This window comes from Triticum dicoccoides, chromosome 4A (genome assembly GCF_002162155.2).
Source record: "Triticum dicoccoides isolate Atlit2015 ecotype Zavitan chromosome 4A, WEW_v2.0, whole genome shotgun sequence".
Taxonomy (NCBI): Eukaryota; Viridiplantae; Streptophyta; class Magnoliopsida; order Poales; family Poaceae; genus Triticum; species Triticum dicoccoides.
This window is the reverse complement of record NC_041386.1, coordinates 675,184,312-675,197,594: the sequence shown is the minus strand read 5'-3', so window position 1 is coordinate 675,197,594 and position 13,283 is coordinate 675,184,312.

Sequence of the window (13,283 nt, the reverse complement as noted above, 5' to 3'; positions counted from 1 at the left end):
TTGAGTGGTTTTGACCGAGACAGTGCACTTCTCACTGACGAGTCAAGAGGAAACCGTTTATTCAATAGTGTGACCTACTATTTTAAATATCAGTGAACAAACAAATTTCATTGTATCTGTGTGTGCTACTATACTAATTAAAATACTTTGACCAACGGACAATTATTTTGCTATCTTCTGCAATTACTAAAACTTAGAAGTCGGCAATATCTTGTTGAGATAAGAGTGACTGCTCATATGTTTTTCCGTAAAGGAGGATAACCCCCGGCCTCTACATCAGGATGATGCATGCAGCCATAAGAGTGCCTTCTCACCTACGTTACCGATTTTCTGTGCTACCTCGTAATGAAAGATGTCCTTCCTCGTATATATCTTCCTCCTCCTCACATGCCAGTAACCTAGCAAGTGTTTTGTCTTTCACCTAACAGATATTGCCACACACTCTATTTGTACGTTTGGATCTAATAAATTACTCATATAAATGAAAGGCATGGGGAACTTCTTGGACAATAACTGTTCAAGCTCAAGCTACGAGATTCATGGTCTTGAGTTGATCAAGCACGTCCCGGACACAGGTGCTCAAAATCTTTCTATCGTGGCACGTCGAATAGCCTCGAGAAGTCTATTTCCATCTGAAGGGAGTCGGCGATCTGTCATCTTGCTGTAGAGCGCCGGCAGAAACGTACGACCCGTCTGACTACTTTCGGCGAAGTGCTTATCGGAAAGCTGGTTCGACTAACTTGAGATGCATGGTCAATTCGAGCTAGCTGAACCTGAAGTGCTGATCATGCTCCTCTGGTCGTCTTATCATCTAGCACCAAGAGAACATGCTCGATTGGTAGCTTAGCACATTGAAACGTAGAAAGTACAGATGATGATGCATATTCGTTTTCATAAAAGTTGAAGTTCACAAAAGTTCAAAAGAACGAAGTTTGTAAATTTTAATCAAGTTTACAGATAAAATTATGTATATCTACAATACCAAATATATAGTGTATGGAAATCTATTTCATGATGATATATATTGGCATTGATACTGATAAATCGTTCTATAAAATTGATCAAAGTTTCCAATTTTTGACCTATTTTTAAATCTAATGTGCACTACATTTTAGAAATACATCTACTCATCTCCCATGTGAAGATGAAGCCATCCAACCCATCAAAAGTTGTGTCAAGTTCACAATCGACTTGCTGCCCTCGAGCAGTTCCTACTTGCCCTACTGCATGGCCACCAACGTCCGCTCCCGGAGCACCATCCCGCCGCTAGACTCTATCATCCACCTAACCTTGGAAGCCACCTCGTGGGATTCAACCACCTCCTTGTCGTACCCTACCACCGCCACGGCCAAACCCGACTGTTTCTCCAGGCAAACCCTGATAAGTCCTTGCCCTGGGTAGAGCGGCCAGGGCAGCATGGACACGCCGGCCATGCCCGACTCTAGCACGGTGTTTCACCCGCAGTGCATCAAGAAATAGCCGACCATGTCGTGCTCTAGCACTTTGCGCTGCGGCGCCCAAGATGTGACGACCAGACATATGCCCTTAGTCTAACGCAGAAAGCCATATGGGAGGAGAGCATCGAGGTCTGACTCCCACGAGTTGTCATACTTCTTCATCGGGTCGTCGCTGGGTGGGCTCCGCGCGAGCCATAGAAACCTCTGGCCGCTCGCTTCCAGGCCAATGGCTATCTCTCTGATCTGCAAGAGATAGATTTCACTCATTTTACAAAACACAATACACTCATTTACGACAGATATATTTCATTCATTCAGAAAACACATTACAATAAACTAAATTGAAAATACTATGTTTCACTTGTTTCAAAAAACCTTGTCCGCTCATTACAAAAGATATTTCTCAAGACTACTTTCACTCGCACTTGTGAGACTGATATTTCACTCATATAAAAATTGATTTCAATCATTTCAATAAATATATTGCACCACATTTCTTATAAAATAGGTTTATTTGAAGTATTTCTTATGAAATAGGTTTGTTCGTGCGATTTCTGTTGAAATATGTTTCTTTTCAATATTTGTTTACTCATCCTCACAAATTTAATTTTTCGGTTTTAGTAAACTTATTTCACTAAAAGACACATTTCACTTATTTCACAAAACACATTACACTCATTCAATTGAAATACTATATTTCACTCGTTTCAAATACCTTTTTCACGCATTACAAAAGATATATTTCAAAACTAATTTCACTTTGCGCTTGCAAACTTATATTTCACTCATATAAAAATTGATGTCAATCATTTCAATAAACATATTTCACTCGTTTAAATATATTTCACTCAAAAATTCTATTGAAATACTATATTTGGGAAATATTATATTTCATCCATTACATAACTAATTTCAAAATTATTTTAGCTGATTTCTAAATAATAATTTCACTCAATTCAAGTTTAGCTCATTTCAGAATAATAATTTCGCTAAAATCAAAAAAAGATTTCCCACACCGAATAAATAGATTGAACGAAATAAGTGAATTGAATTGTTGAAATTTAAACATGTTTCAAATATATCCAAGAATGATCTTGTTGTAAAGGTCTTGACCCTTGGAGTTCAAATATATAAAAAAGTTTAAAAAATAGATTAAAAGATATGCATGATTGAAATTGTCAAAGAGAAAACAAAATATATGCGTGCTTCATGGTTCTTGTGTGTCAGTAAGAGATGGTCACCCATGCATGTTTCCTTCATCTAACACATCGTGGGTCCTAGTGCAGGAAATACATTACATGCAAATATGAAGAAACAAGTGAAATAAATATCTCGTATATGAATGCTTGATCTGGTGTCATCTGCTCGTCGGCTAGCTGGTTGCCGATAGATCCCGTCACCGGTAAAAAGACCTTTGTGATGGTCCAAGTTTAATATAAACACATCACATGCACCATATATGGTCATTTTTAATGAAGATCTTCAATTCAAAATATCTCATGCATCCTTACAAAATAAATATCTCTTTCCACCACCAAATGAGTGGCTAACAATGCCTACATGGCTCCATATATGCATCCATATATGCGAGTGCAGTCTCTCTATGCTTCACGGGTCTCTTTTCAGTAGGCCAAAGGGCAGGAAGCAGAGGGCTTTGGTCCCGGTTGGTGGCACCAACCGGGACTAAAGGGGGGCATTGGTACCGGTTGGTGCCACGAACCGGGACCAAAGGTGTGCATTGGTCCCGGTTCGTGGCACCAACCGGGACCAATGTCCTGCTGCGAAAGCCGCGGTGTGGTGGGATGTTTATTCCCACCTCGCTAGCCGAGGAGCGCCAGGACCGGTTTATAAGCCCTGCCCCGCCAGCTCCATTGAGCTCCTCTCAACTGCATGCCTCTGGGCCTAATCTCGCACTGCTATGCATGTGGGCTTGCTGGGCCTTCTGCGGGCCTGAATCCTGGCCCATGTATGGGTTTCTAGTCGTATTCAGGCCGTGGTGGCCTAGTAGGTGGCATTTTTTAAAAAAAAATCCAGTTTTTTTATTTTCTTTTTTGCTTTATTTATTTTATTTTGTTTTTAGTTACAACAAAATACTTACTGTTGCTATTTTATTTATTTCAGGAAAATATTTTTGGCTTATAATGTTTTGAACAGAAAATAATTTGGAAATTTTAGGTCCATAAATTTTATTTATGTTGTCAAAGTTCATTTTATTTTATTTTATTTTGTTTCTACTTATATATTTTATTAAAGTTTATTTTATTTTATTTGGTTTCTACTTACATCATCAATTTTCATTCCTTTCTGTCTTCATTTGTTATTTTTCATGCACTTACTGATTATTTTGAGCTATAAGACCCTGAAATTGAAAAGCATTTCAAATGAACTCTAAAAATGTTGAAAGTTGGCATGGTATCATCATTTCATCTACATAGCATGTGCAAGAAAGTTGAGAGGGCTATGGCAAAAACTGGATGCACTTCGTGTACAAAACGGACAATCTCTTTCGAAGTATCAGGATTTCATATGGAAACACGTCTGTTACAAAGGGATTTCATTTTTTAAAACTTATTTGAACTCCTAACTTTTGGTGTGTTCAAAATGCACCATTCAATGCCACATCATCAATTTTCAACCCTTTCTGACTTAATTTGTTATTTTTCATGCATTTACTGATTATTTTGAGCTATAAGACCCTGAAATTGAAAAACATTTCAAATGAACTCTAAAAAGGTTGAAAGTTGGCATGGTATCATCATTTCATCATCATAGCATGTGCAAGAAAGTTGAGAGGGTTACATCAAAAATTGGATGCAATTCGTGTACAAAACAGACAATCTCTTTCGAAGTATAAGGATTTCATACGGAAACTTGTCTGTTACAATAGGCATTTCAAATAAACTACCAAGAGGTTGAAAGTTGGCATGGTATCATCATAATAGTTGTGGAGAAAGTCTTCACTTTCTCTTCGCTTGTGTCCTTTCCTTATTGCGCCGTAACCATGGATAATCTTCATCATTTATCAGGATGCTTGGGTCAGCCTTGACTTTGAAGGGGGGAATTTCATGAAACTTTTCATAATCTTTGGACATGTCTGTCTTCCCCTCAACTCCCATGATGTCCCTTTTTCCTGAAAGAACTATGTGGCGCTTTGGCTCATCATATGACGTATTCGCTTCCTTATATTTTCTTTTTCTCGGTTTGGTAGACATGTCCTTCACATAGATAACCTGTGCCACATCATTGGCTAGCACAAACGGTTCGTCAGTGTACCCAAGATTGTTCAGCTCCACTATTGTCATTCCGTACTGTGGGTCTACCTCTACCGCGCCTCCTGAGAGATTGACCCATTTGCATTTAAACAAAGGGACCTTAAAATCTACTCCGTAGTCAAAGTTCCCGTATGTCCACTATGTAAGCATAATATGTGTGCTTTCCCCTCTTGGTTGCTACATCAAAGAAGACACCGCTGTTTTGGTTGGTGCTCTTTTTGATCTTGGGCGATCGTGTAAAATGTATTCCCATTTATCTCGTACCCTTTGTAAGTCAATACAGTCGAAGATGGTCCCCTGGACAACGAGTACAACTCATCACAAACTGTGTTGTCACCTCTGAGACGTGTTTCTAACCAACAACTGAAAGTCCTGATGTGTTCACATGTAATCCAGTCGTTGCACTGCTCCAGGTGTTTGGAGCGCAGACTTTTCTTGTGTTCATCGACATACAGGGTCACCAAGGTAGAGTTCTGTAGAACTGTGTAGTTTGCTTGAAACCAAGAATAACCGTCCCTGTACATTATTGAGTCCCCTCCAAGTGTGCCTTTTCGAGTCAGTCTCCCCTCATACTGCGACTTAGGGAGACCTATCTTCTTAAGGACAGGAATGAAGTCAACACAAAACCCAATGACATCCTCTGTTTGATGGCCCATGGAGATGCTTCCTTCTGGCCTAGCACGGTTATGGACATATTTCTTTAGGAATCCCATGAACCTCTGAAAGCGGTACATACTGTGTAGAAATGCGGGGCCCGGAATAACAATCTCGTCAACTAGATGAACTAGGACATGTGTCATGATATCGAAGAAGGATGGTGGGAACACCGGCTGGAAACTGACAAGACATTGCACCACATCAATCCTTAGCCTTGGTATGATTTCTGGATCGATCACCTTCTGAGAGATTGCATTGAGGAATGCACATAGCTTCACAATGGCTAATCGGACGTTTTTGGATAGAAGCACCCTCAATACAACCGGAAGCAGTTGCGTCATAATCACGTGGCAGTCCTGAGACTTTAGGTTCTGGAACTTTTTCTCTGGCATATTTATTATTCCCTTTATATTCTACGAGAAGCTAGTCGGGACCTAAGCAGGCATTCAAAGAAGATTTCCTTCTCTTCTTTGGTAAGAGTGTAGCTGGCAGGACCTTCATACTACTTTGGAGGCATGCCGTCTTTTTCGTGCAAACGTTGCAGGTCCTCCCATGCCTCAATTGTATCTTTTGTTTTCCCATACATGCCCAAGAAGCCTAGAAGGTTCAGGCAAAGGTTCTTCATCACGTGCATCACGTTGATCGAAGAGCGGACCTCTAGGTATTTCTAGTAGGGTAGGTCCCAAAATATAGATTTCTTCTTCCACATGGGTGCGTGTCCCTCAGCGTCATTCAGAACAGCTAGTCCGCCGGGACCCTTTCCAAAGATTACGTGTAAATCATTGACCATAGCAAGTACGTGATCACCGGTACACATGGAGGGCTTCTTCCGGTGATCTGCCTCGCCTTTGAAATGCTTGTCTTTCTTTCAACATTGATGGTTGGTCAGAAGAAATCGACGACGGCCCATTCTTCTTGCATTTGTCCAGGTATATACTTTCGATGTCAGCTAAACAGTGTGTGCATGCGTGGTATCTCTTGTTTGTTTGTCTTGAAAGGTTACCGAGAGCGGGTCAATCGTTGATGGTTACAAATAGCAATGCGTGCAGGTTAAATTCCTCCTATTTGTGCTCAGCCCATGCACGTACACCGTTTCCATTCCACAGCTGTAAAAGTTCTTCAACTAATGGCCTTAGGTACACATCAATGTCGTTGCCGGGTTGCTTATGGCCTTGTATGAGAACAGGCATCATAATGAACTTCCGCTTCATGCACATCCAAGGAGGAAGGTTACACATACATAGAGTCACGGGCCAGGTGTTGTGATTGCTGCTCTGCTCCCCGAAAGGATTAATACCATCCGCGCTTAAACCAGACCATACGTTCCTTGGGTCATGTGAAAACTCAGTCCAGTACTCTCTCCCAATTTTTCTCCACTGTGACCCGTCAGCGGGTGCTCTCAACTTCCCGTCTTTCTTACGGTCCTCACTGTGCCATCGCATCAACTTTGCATGTTCTTTGTTTCTGAACAGTCGTTTCAACTGTGGTATTATAGGAGCATACCACATCACCTTCGCAGGAACCCTCTTCCTGCGGGGATCACCGTCAACATCACCAGGGTCATCTCATCTGATCTTATACCGCAATGCACCGCATACCGGGCATGCGTTCAAATCCTCGTACGCACCGCGGTAGAGGATGCAGTCATTAGGGCATGCATGTATCTTCTGCACCTCCAATCCTAGAGGGCATATGACCTTCTTTGCTGCGTACGTACTATCGGGCAATTCGTTATCCTTTGGAAGCTTCTTCTTCAATATTTTCAGTAGCTTGTGAAATCCTTTGTCAGGCACAGCATTCTCTTGCTTCAACTGCGGCAATTCTAGTACGGTATCCAGCTTTGTGTTGCCATCTTCGCAATTGGGGTACAACCCTTTTCTGTGATCCTCTAACATGCGATCGAACTTCAGCTTCTCCATTTGAATTTCGCATTGCGTCCTTGCATCGACAATGACCCGGCGAAGATCATCATCATTGGGCACATCGTCTGGTTCCTCTTGATCTTCAGCAGCTTCTCCCGTTGCAGCATCATCAGGCAAATCGTCTGGTTCCTCTTGATCTTTAGCAGCTCCCCCCGTTGCAGCATCACCGTATTCAGGGGGCACATAGTTGTCATCGTCCTCTTCTTCTTCACCGTCTTCCATCATAACCCCTATTTCTCCGTGCCTCGTCCAAACATTATAGTGTGGCATGAAACCGTTGTAAAGCAGGTGGGTGTAAAGGATTTTCCGGTCATAGTAATACTTCGTATTCCCATATTTAGGTCATGGACAACACATAAAAACCATTCTGCTTGTTTGCCTCGGCCACTTCGAGAAAATTATGCACGCCCTTAATGTACTCAGAGGTGTGTCTGTCACCATACATCCATTGCCGATTCATCTGCGTGCATTATATATAATTATGTGTGTCAAAAGTAAGAAAATCAGACAAGTATCTATCTAAAGTAAGAAAATCAGACAAGTATCTATCTAAAGTGAGAAAATCAGAAAGAAGATAAGAACAAGAGGCTCACCACGGTGGTGCAGACGACGAGATTGGCGCAGGCGATCAACGGCAGTGAAAACGGGGACGGGGTGTGACGGACCGCTAAATGTAGACAAATCTTGGGAAAAATAGAGCTCCAAGGTCGAGCTTCGAGAGGAGAAAGCTTAACTAGTGTGGCTCGGGCATTTCATCGAACACCTCATGTGCATAGGAGGTGAGCTAGAGCACCCAAATGCCCTTCCCTCGCCGGCCAGAAAAAACAGAGCACTGTGGAGTGCTCTGCCACGGTGATGGGTATATATAGGCAAATTATTTGTCCCGGTTCGTGGCATGAACCGGGACTAAATTCACCCTTCTATACCGGTTCAAGGCACGAACCGGTACCAATGGCTGTGGTCCAGGAGTGTGGCCCATTGGTCCCAGTTCGTGCCTAGAACCGGGACAAATGGATCCAGACGAACCGGGACCAATGCCCATGAGGCCCCGGCCAGCCCCCTAGGCTCACGAACCAGGTCTAATTCCCCCCATGGGTCCCGGTTCGTGAAGAACCGAGACTAATGGGCTGGCTAGGCCCGAACCAAAGCCTTGTTTTCTACTAGTGGGGTTATTTCAATGCATTTCTGATATGCACCAACTGCTAGAGAAACAGCAATGTAAGGCAGCAAACACAAACTTAGCTTAAGAATAGGAGGCATTAGGCAAATAATATCTGTGATGGAGCGACGTGGAAAATTCTTTGTGCTAACTTTATGTTTGCTTCCTGACATTATTGAGCTAACTTTATGATTTTTGTGGACACACATAAATGTTGATCTACAACCTCAAAATGTTTCAACTCCTCATTCAACTTACATTAATAGAAACAAAAAAGGTAAAATCGGATGTGAATAGTGTCAAATTACTATTCCTCCAAAGATGTACTATTCATATAGCAACTCCTAATGATCATCATCATCAACTTTAACACATTGTAGCACACAATAACACATTGTATCTAGGACCTACTCCTCTCTCATAGGACCTACTACCACTACTAGGAAAAAGCTTATAGACAAACGCTTACTAGTAGCGCTCTATATTGACGCGCGCTACTGCAATTTACTAGTAGCGCGCTATATTTACCAACGCTACTAATAAATATTACCTGTAGCGTGTGGCTTAAAAAACACGCTACTAGTAACTATCCCCAATCGTGCCCCACAGACAGGTCAATAGTAGTAGCGTGGGTTTGCTGGGCCACGCTAGCACTAGAAACATGGTCGTAGCGCGGGTCACGTCATGCGCTACAACTAACCCAGCCCAGCGAGACAACCAACCCATCCCAACGAACAACCTCCATCTCATTATCTCATTTTCTCCTCTGTCTCTCACGAACCCTCGCCACCGCCACCAATGCCGGGCGACTTCGGCTACTTCCGGCGGCCCTCGCCGGAGCGCATCACACCCACGAGCTCTCTCGCATGGTGCTTCCTTCCCTTCGGCCAGATCCGTTCCTCGCGGCCGCAAGTGCTCGCGCGCGACCCCTCCCCGCGGCTAGGGTTTTGGATGCCTCCAACTCCGGCCAGATCCCTCTTTTTCCCTTGATTCATGTCCTCTCCTCTCCCTGCCCCCTCACTTATTTCTTCGATTCGGTGCAGCACCACCCTCCTCCATGGACGAGGACGACCACCATGGCACGCACATGGTCGAGCTCGCCGCCGGTCTGCTACGGTGCGTTGCTAGGCCAACGACCTCCGCCTCCACAGAACCTAGCTTGGGTAAGCACCCCCACCCCCATGGGCGTTTCACTTTCCTCCTCTGCCCCTCTTCTCTGTTGTTGCATGAATCCTCTGGTTCCAGTCAGCAGCACAACCAGAGCCACACAAAGGCATGAGCAATTTTCTAGGCATGTCACCTAGCTTGATTCAGATTCTGCAGTTGTGCTCGCCTCTACTACTAACTTTTTAGCTGTAGCGTGGGGTAAAACACACGCTACTGCTAAAAAATAGCTGTAGCATCATAGCAGTAGCATGGGAACCTACGGTACTGGTAGTCCAAAAACCCACGCTACTGGTAAGGTTTTTTCTAGTAGTGTACCTTCTCTTAGGTAATATAGCATAAAACAAGATAGGCCCTGACTCTCCATTATGGAGAATGGAGATTATCCTGTCTCAAATTCTTGCGCTTCGCACAATGTTGCTTCCAAGTAGCTCCGTACGAGTGCAATACATTTTTTTCAATCTTTGATTGTCATGTCTTCATCAGTTCTAGAAATCCGTTATGAACAATAGTGATGCGTAGGATGACCTGGCTGTAAGCTCATAACATCAAGGCAACCTTTCCGAAACATCAGATAAGGCACACAATCCTTTGGGATTTTCTATTGAAAAACATAGTAATAACTTCGTAGTTAGCAATGTAGTTTAGTTTTAGAAGAATTTATGCAAAATATGCACGGATGTCGTAATAGTAAAAAATCTTACCATGCTATCTCCATGGATGTTACCGTAGTTCAACACATGCACTACTGGCACGTATTGACCATAATGTTTATGAGATTGATACTAGATATAGTAATTCTCAAGCTCATTAATAATTGAGATCAGATGATTTTTCTCCTGACAAGTTAATTCTGCGCCATCGGTGTAGTAGGTTCTGTCTACCATCTTCCGCACATTCTTTGAAGAATGAAAATAAGCTATCAACGGAAATAAGTTGTCAACTATTTTGAAATAAACAATAACTATGTTTGAGAAAGTCACATAGAGGTAGAATTGGAAGCGCATCAACAAGGACCCAAATGTCAGGATCACCAAGATCCATGGTGACAAGCATACCCTCATGGAAATCATATGCCTTGCAAAGTGCTTCCCAATTCGGGCAACCAAAATGGGATATGCTCTAAGAATTGTATAGATTTACGGCAAAATCAAATCCATGATGGGTCCTTAGGTGAACTATCTTTGTTTCCATATTTTCATGATCTTCAAAATCCATCATCTCCAAGACATAGCGTCTTGCATGGAATGGGATAAGCTAGTCAAATTGTAAAAGACGAAAATTACACGTTGAAGAAGCAGAAGTCGAGCTTAATTATGAAAAAACACTTTGCGTCCTTGCATACCGTTTCAAAATCGAAGGTCTCGTTGAGCTTAATGCTAAAGTGCCGACCTTCTACCAGGTGAGGCCTGTCACAGAAACCCCGGTCGTTGCCGCACCAATCGCACTCCGCGAGACTTTCATCGTCCGACGACATTCCCTATGTTTATAATTCAAAGATTAAACTTCTAAAATTCAATATATGTACCACAAAAACTAAATTAGATCATTATTATTCATCATGGGTTCACTATCATTCTGTCGAGTCTATTTTGAAAACTCTTAGCTCACGTGGTGTCTATATTAGACCGTTGGTGTTGTGGCTCCTGCCTTCGTCATCGACTACATTAAAACAAAATGTCTAGCACATGGGAACAAAGGAGAAGCGAAAGCGACCCCCACGATGACAGTCGGCATTCTTCTTCTCTCATATAAGGTGGACACTCCCTCACTGATTTTTCGACCATCGGTGATGGTCGTTACTCCTCCTTCCCCTAGTGCATAACAAAGGTCTAGCATAAGGAGAATAAGGAGAAACGACCCCCACGACAACAGTCAGGATTCTTCCTCTCTCATATATGGTGCAGACTTTCTCTCTCACTCATTTTCCATTGTCATTTCTGGAGCCTCGACAGACTTAAAGTCAACTCGAAATGTCGTTTAATTATCTTTCTAAAAAATCCAGGCCACTCAATATTTCCTACATATTCTAGCACAAGTCATGCCAAAAATCACGGAAAAATCCGGCATGACCTTTGCTAAAAAAAGGACATATCGAGCGCCTGAAGTTTGCCGGAACGGAAATTAATCAACACTCCGGTAAAACATAGGCCACTCAGAGGTGTTACCTGCAAACATGGCCGACCAATTGGGCAAGCACATATCCTATTTGAGCAACACAATATATTCATGTTTATATCTGCATCATATGAGCATTCAAACTTGATGGTCACCTCGAGGCCAGAGGGGGTCGATGACGGGGACGACGGCGAGGATGATGCAGGGTATTTGAAAATTAGGATTCAAATTAGCATGCATTCAATAAGCAAAACTAAATCATCTCTTGAGTTCGTACAACGTCGAATATTATCACTAATACATCTTGAATAGTATCATACATATGACATCACTAGTACAGCTAGAACCCTAGCGATCGATGGGTATTGGCACGGGCGGTGGACTCCAAAAGAGAAGGAACCATCACATGGTCATAGCTCCAGTGAGATCCTTAAAGAACCTGCCAGGTATTGTCGAACATGCCATCCAAAGCAACCATGTAGCGACGGACGTGCTCGTCCTCCTTGCTGACACGGTGACGTACTACCTCCGCGGGGGACGAAAGGCTCCGCACCATCACTGGCCCACGCGACCACCACCAAAGAAGGTTCGGATCAACAACGGGCTAGATCCTCACCAAGCTGCGCCCCCCAGAAGGTAGCACCGCCCAGTACCAGCCCGGCGGAGCCCAGTCCTGGACATGGCCCCTCTGATCAAGTAGGCCTGCTCCGCCGAGTCGACGACGAGGATGTGGGATAGGCATCGTTGACGTCGATACGGGAATAAATGCTTTAACTAAAAAAATAACAACAAATGTGACATGTTCAAAATATGACATGTCCACTTCAAAACGAATCAACCTAGAATTCTGTTAAATACACCTAAAACACCTAAATTCTATTAACTACGGCTAATTAAAACCTACATTTTGAACATGGTTCAATGATAACTAGGGTTCATACTACATTATTCTAAGATTTAAACCTAGATTTTTCAACTAGCTAGGGTTCAAAATAAAATAGGGAGGAGGAGGAAGGATGGAGGAGGATTACCTCTCGGTGGAGGACGGCCGGCGGGGGAGGAGCGCCGGCACAGGATGGCGGCCGGCGGGGGAGGAGGGCCGGCGCCAGTGAGGGCGGCCGACAGAGGAGGAGGGCCGGCGCGGGTGAGGGCGGCCGGCGGGAGAGGAGGGCCGGCGCGGGTGAGGGCGGCCGGCGGGGGAGGACCGGCGCGAGGGAGGGCAGTGCGCGGGGGACGGCGGCCGGAGCGACGGGATTGATGGAGGAGAGTGAGTGAGATCGGGTGAGGGGGGTGATGGCGGCGGGATGGGGAAGATAGGATGGCTTTAGCAGTTCGCGCTTTAGGAAAACGCGCTACTGCTAAATGCCCTAGCAGTAGTGCGGTTTGAAATAAGGCACTACTGCTATAACTAGCTATGGTCTAGGTCGTGGCAATTACAGCAGTAGGGCAGCTTACTACAGACGTGCTACTGCTATTTTGATTTCAGCAACACGTTTTTGCCTACATGCGCTACTGCTAAGTAGCAGTAGCGCCT